This window comes from Cyanistes caeruleus, chromosome 6 (assembly GCF_971803275.1).
Source record: "Cyanistes caeruleus chromosome 6, bCyaCae1.hap1.1, whole genome shotgun sequence".
In the NCBI taxonomy this organism is placed as follows: Eukaryota; Metazoa; Chordata; class Aves; order Passeriformes; family Paridae; genus Cyanistes; species Cyanistes caeruleus.
The window spans coordinates 18,431,934-18,438,617 of record NC_141706.1 but is presented as its reverse complement, the minus strand read 5'-3'; the positions used below and the strand labels follow the sequence as shown (position 1 = coordinate 18,438,617).

Here is a 6,684-nt window from a genome sequence, read left to right as displayed (position 1 = left end):
AGGTATTACAGAAGCATGTGAACTATTAGGGCTGTTTCTTTACTTGTTGGAAGAAAAGCTCAAATTTGATTTCTTAAAGGGAAATTCCAGAAATAGATGAATTTCTGGAAAAATCTCAAAGCAGTCAGTAATATCTAGACATACCAACTTTATTTGTGTATCTTCTATTTTATGTATTTTGAGAATTACTTTTTCTATACATGTATGTTGTTATATTTTATATATTAGTAAAGGCCTGTCTGCACAAACCAGCCTTTGAAATAAGTCGTGATATTAAAGGCTAAAGTCCTTGAAACTTTCCTGCAGAAGAGAGAGTAAAGCGAAACAATATCCTTGTGTATAGGAGAAAAAATGTAAACCTGTATGTGTTAACCAATAGCAACTTGCTTAGCCCGCGGACCCTGTAGAACCCTATAAAAGATGTGCTGAAGATAGAAATAAACAGTGTTCACGTTTACTTCTGTGAAGGCTGGTGAATAGCTGGCGGTCTCTCAATATTTGTCGCTTCAAACGGGACCCTGCGGGCAGGGGGTCTTCAATGGGTCCACGCATGGTGGGATGAGGCCTTGGACCGAGGTTGGTGGAGCGGATCCGAGCTCAGAGAGGCGCTACCTCAGATCGGTACCGGATAGGCGACCCGCGGATAAAGGGGGTGAGTTGCTGGGGGAGTCTGAAGGCGGAGGATTAAGTGAGGGATCGTGCCCCTCCCCCCACCGTGGCTGCATGACAAATGGATGTGGAGTTTGCAGCAGCTAAAAAACTGCTTCTTAGCATTATCGTTAAACAAAGTGAAGCAGTCAGGGAAAAGGACCTGAAAAGCTCATTATATGGGCTAAAAACCATGGGCATTTAGCAGTGCCTCTACTGCTTTTTGCAGTTAAGAAATGGACGGATATAAGGGATCTGATGTGGGAAACGGCAATCATGGAAAAGAGCAAGGACACTCTGTCTCTCAGTCCAACTTGGCACCATAATTCTACCTGCATCACAGCAGCAGACTTCTTTACTTCCCACTGCTGGGCAAGCACTCCTATCTATGCTGCCCATGGAAAGAGGGAGGAGAGTCAGAGAGAAGAAAATAATGAGAAAGAAATTCGACAGCAAACACTGAAACAACTAAGAGAATCTGTTCAGCAACGGCAGGAAGTGCTATGTCCTGAACTATTTGCTTCACTTTTGGAGACACTCTTAACACTACAATCTTACTTAAGTTCCAACTTTACTACCCTGGAAGAAAAGAAGCCAAATTTAGATTGGTTTCCACCCGAACCAGGGGGACACAGGGGAGCACTGAGGTATGCACAAATAACAAAGGCAGCCCCAGGGCAGAGGCAGTGCAGAAAAAGCTGCAAGGCCATGCTGAACAATTACAGCAGCAGTTGAGCAGAAATAGGTGGCTCAGACAGCTTCAAAGGGAGACAAAATAGCCAAAAAATCGTGAACTATATGATATCTAGTTCGAAATTCATCACTGTAATTAAAAGTTGATAAGCTGCAATGGTCACCATTGTTACCACCTGGCCCTAGGGACTTTTCATGCAACATCACCTGCTTCTGTAAAATCGTGCCCTTTTTCCTCTACCGGGGAACAACAAGAGAGATTGAGAAATAACTGCATTTGTTAAAGTTAACTTTGTGAAATTTTTTTTTTCTTTCTCTCCATTTTTTTCCTCTCTGGGAGAGTATGTGGAGAATGTGAAGAAAGATAACAGCAGCGCGGGCAGTTCACCCCCCCTGCTCTCTCTCTAAGAAAAAGCACCAGGATAGTACCCAGTTTGTTAAAAAGTCATGATTCCTTGGTTTTTTGGGGTGTTTTTGTATGCCCTTTTGGAGTTAATTTTGTGTTTTAAGTAGTTCTGAGTTTATGCAGATTGCAATTTTTAGAGTTTTACTAGAGAAATTATTGTGATTCTTTGAAAGTTTAAAAAGGCCCCTTTTCAAAAAAAGGTGTTTAAGGTGAATATTAACGGAAGTTACCTTGCAATAATTAGCTTTAAAACCTAAGGTTAAAATGTGGTATGATTTACAGCTACTAAGAAAACCTTCCAATTAATGTTGTCTACAAAAGAGATTTATGGTTTAAAAAATAGTTAGTTAAGAGAACTTTACTGTACAAGACAAAGTTAAAGCATATCTTATCTATTTGCTTGTTTTTTCCACAACTCTAATAAGGTAATTTCAATGTGAGTCCTTTTGTTATATAAAACACATATAACTGCATATATACCAATTTGGATTTTGGATTTTAGTTTAAAAATTTGACTTAATGTTTCTGAAAAGTGCTACAAAAGCTGAATGGCAACTTGCCAAATCCTGTGTTGCTGTGGTTTTTCTCTAGAAAAACTGCACTTTAAAATCCTAACCAACTTAAGCATATACTAGGCAAATTTCTGTTATGAATAAGTATTTTTAGTAACATTTGCAGTTATTGTGAGTTATTCTCAAAGCTAGATGACATAGAATTATGATGTATTTGTTACATTTTTATAATCTTTCTAGTGAATCCATGTTATTGTTATATTGTGTTTAAAAGGTATATATATCAAACTTTTAGTTACCTTTTTGTAACAGCAGAATAAGATTAAGTTATGTTTTTATCTCATATAGAGTAAGTGTTAATAGAATTAAGAGAAGTCAAGTTTTATTATGTTAAGCTTGAATGTTTTTAAGTTAAGTTTTATAACTTGGATATTCTTTTAAAGTTAAGTTTGTTTATTTCCTTTTGTTATAATTAATTTTTATTAGGTTTAAATATTGTTTAGTTTAAATTGTTTTATGTTTTATTGGAGACACTTGTCTAAACTGCAAAATATAGTTATTTTCCTAGAGAGATGAAGATAACTATACAACTAAAACAGCTGTGATAGAACACTGATAAACACCTGCTTACGAATAGAAGTGAATGCAGTCTGTGACACCCTTGACTTCATTAGAAGTTCTGTTGCAATCTCTGCAATTTTTGGTTTTTTTAATAGCTTTCTTATTTTTCAGTGTTTCCAGAAATTCAAGAAAATGTAGCATTGCTGAGAGTCAGCTGCCATGGGAGAGGCTTCAGATTAAACCAACTGCTGAATGGTTTAATTGGTATGTTACCTAAGGCTTCTGATCATTTTCTCTGTACAAATTTACATTTACAAATCCATTTTAACAGTTTGCTGTGCTGTAAGCATCTCATAAATGCTACTATTGAGAACCTTGTTTTAGAAATAAGTTAAGAGGCATCTTTCCAATTTAAAGCCTAAGGCCCTGGCCAAGCCTTGACTTTACCTGGACAGAATGTTTGCCAACAGATCCAGATGCTTTCCAAATCAGTATCTGAGTCACTTTTTGACTCAGCAATTTGACCCTATTAATATGACAGCTGGATCAATTTTGAAGTGGGCTTGGAGAATCATTTCTGGAGGTGGTTATCCAATCCTTCACTGATTTTTTTTTTGTTTCTGTTTGTTTGCAAACTATGGGATGCTGGTGCAGTGTTTTAGTAATTAATAGTAGTTTAATATTACATATGTTATTAGTAATGTTTATGATTTGATTGATTTTTAACTGCTGTAAGGCCTTATTCATTGTATATATGGTTTTGTGTTAATGTTGATGTACATGATGGAAGTACATCTCATTTTTATTTAAAAAAAAAAAAAAACGGGGGAAATTGATGCCTTAAAAACATTTGACTAGTGCAGTGTACCACAGCTAAGCCAAAATGATTCATTAACTTCAAGGGGAGAAGTGTCTGTGTTTTGTTGACAGGTTCAAAAAGTCACTTTTTCATCTGACCAGACTGTCTGCCTCTGAACACATGAGATCCAGTGAACAGAGATGTCATCACACAGCCTTAGTACTCCAGACATGGATCAGAAGTGGACCCGTCAGGACACAGTTGTGTCTGAAAACTACACAGACAGTTTACCAACAGAAATTTTATGTTGTTGTTATGATGGTGTGACTGTAACATTTTTTTCAGTTATCTTTTGTTTTAAGATTTAGAAAGATGTGAAGAACAACCTGAACATCAAAGCCCTCAGTCACCAACCAGCTGCCAGCTGACATCACAGGAGTAGTGAAGGTTCCAAGACTGAATTGTGTTAAATCATAGTCTGTTTGTGAAGGAAATTCTGTAGAAGATCTAAAAGAGTGTAGAGACTCCATCTAATTTTATATAAAGTGAATTGTAGTTGTGTGTTTACCCTTTCAGCAAATTGCTTTCACACTTAGACTACGTATATACCAGAGCACGTGTGTTAAAAGTAGTTGCATAATAATTTAAGGTAAAGTGTTTAGCCTATGTAGTAATTGTTATATTAGTTATATTATATATATACACTATATATATTAGTAATTGTTATATTAGCAATCCCACTCCTTCAAGAGCTAGTGTAAGCATCTTTGAAAGTTCATTTAACATTAAAGTTTTAGCTGTGAGTTTGCAAGTATGCTGTCATTTACATGGAACAAACTGCTTATGGTAATAGTGCTGTGTATAGTCCCGACCAACTGTCTGGTAACTAACATCCAAAAGTGACAGAACATATGGGTCACTCTGGCAGATTTGACAGGCCATAAATCAATGTGCTTGAGACTGGCCACACCTGGAGATCCTTTTCATGCCTGTCTCGTAGGAGTCCCTGAATGTTATCCTCAAGCATTTAAAGGTTTAGTTAGTAATGAGACTCGACTGAATCGATTGGCAATGTTGCAAGAGTGCAGTCGCACTGTTGACTTCACATTAACACAACTTGAAGCCTGCTGGCAAGCAAAAATTACCAAAGTTCTTAATATCACCATAGGGCCCCCGGAAGAATTGGACTTGTTAGGTTCCACCAATACCTCAGGTGGATGGATAATGTTTGAGCCCCCGACAAAAAGCCATTCCAACAAAGTAATGCAGCACTGGGCTGCAGTCAACCCTATAGTTGATCTCGTTACTCACACTGAAAGTAAAGCCTTTATTCGTGGTGCAATCTCACAGGACAATTACCAAGGTGATTACCTAGTTCCATATTCCTAATCTGTGGAGATAGAGCATGGAATGGGATTCCTGCTAATCCACATAGAGGACCCTGTTATCTTGGGAAACTTACTTTGTTCCATCCAAGTTTACATCAATTGCTGAATGTGGCTGATAAAAAACATCAAACAGTCAAAGCGAAGCCTGAATGAATTAAGGCTTGGCAACTCTAAAAAGGCTCGCTTGTTAGACTAAGAAAGAATTGAACTTAACATCCACAATGTTAAGTGAACTTTCAGCCGATGTGAGTAGCGTACATTATGCAGTATTACAAAATCGAGCTGCAATTAACTTTTTGCTCTTAGCAAAAGGACATGGTTGTGAGGAGTTTGAAGGCATGTGCTGCTTGAATCTTACTGATCATTCAGTTTCCATCCATAAGCAACTACACCAGCTACAGGATGGGTTACATGCCCTGAAAGAAGATAGTGACCCTATTGGAAGTTGGTTTGCCAGCTGGGGCAATACTGGATGGCTGAGGTCTCTTGTGCTGGAAGGAAGATGGACTTTACTTACAGTGTTAATTGAGATGACAGTTTAAGTTGTATGTATGTTTGTACATACTTCATAAAAGTATAGAATGAGTCACATCCAAAGCCTGGTTTGTGCAAAAAGAGAAAGGGGGAATTGTTATATTTTATATATTAGTAAAGGCCTGTCTGCACAAACCAGCCTTTGGAATAAGTTGCGATATTAAAAGTTAAAGTCCTTGAAACTTTCCTGCAGAAGAGAGAGTAAAGCAAAACAATATCCTTGTGTATAGGAGAAAAAATGTAAACCTGTATGTGTTAACCAATAGTAACTTGCTTAGCCCGCAGACCCTGTAGAACCCTATAAAAGGTGTGCTAAAGATAGAAATAAATGATGTTCATGTTTACTTCTGTGAAGGGTTGTGCATAGCTGGCGGTCTCTCAATATGTGTATGTGTGTTTAAGGTGTCTTTGAGAAAAAAATCCTGTGAGAAACAGGGGTCACTGTTTAATATTTTTTTTTAAGTTTAATAAAGGTAAAAAGAAATAATATCCAGTGCTGGGGTGCCTGGCAAACTGCCAAAAGTAGCCTGTTAACTTAAAATAATTTTCATGTATACTATTCATTACATTGGCTAAATGCATATTAATGAGGGTTATACATATTCAAACATTCCCGTGGGTTTACATATTCTGTGAATTCTTTTGCTTGGTTTTGACCTTTGACTTTTCTACATATCATCCTGTAGATTAAATCAATATATTTAATTTCTTCTCGAGGCTCCATTCTGTTGTTTTGACACTTCCTGATAACTGGAGAGTCAGTAGTAAATTTTTCTCTTGGTGTCCTGTCCTGTCACTGTTATCATTCAGATGAGATAGTCTACAAATACATTGAACCACTATAGCTATTTCACACCATTATGTGAGTTAGTTACACAAATTAAAGTATTTAATAGCACACAGTCTCTATTTTAATACTATGTGCAGGTCTAAGCTATAATATATTAACACACTACTATTTATATAAGCTATAGGGTGCATACAAAAGCTGACAGATTATACTATATCAAAAAGCAGTTAAAAGGGATTACAAATTGTACTATATCAGAATCTTTGTCATCAATAATAACTTCCAAAAGCCAATACATAAATATGAAAGCAAAAACTATATTACCATTTATAACGAATCCCAGTTTAATCAGG

At 36.7% G+C, this 6,684-nt stretch overlaps 1 long non-coding RNA gene across 2 annotated transcripts; it reads left to right on the top strand.

Moving 5' to 3' along the window:
- The first annotated feature begins 403 nt into the window (after nucleotides 1-403).
- Nucleotides 404-6,250, top strand: LOC147652486 (uncharacterized). Of its 2 annotated transcripts, none has more exons than XR_015288631.1 (3): nucleotides 404-652; nucleotides 2,992-3,084; nucleotides 3,751-6,250. It is a non-coding gene; the product is annotated as an uncharacterized LOC147652486 (long non-coding RNA). The 2 variants fall into 2 exon arrangements; XR_015288632.1 differs by having other exon boundaries at nucleotides 444-1,295.
- The last annotated feature ends 434 nt before the right edge of the window (nucleotides 6,251-6,684 follow it).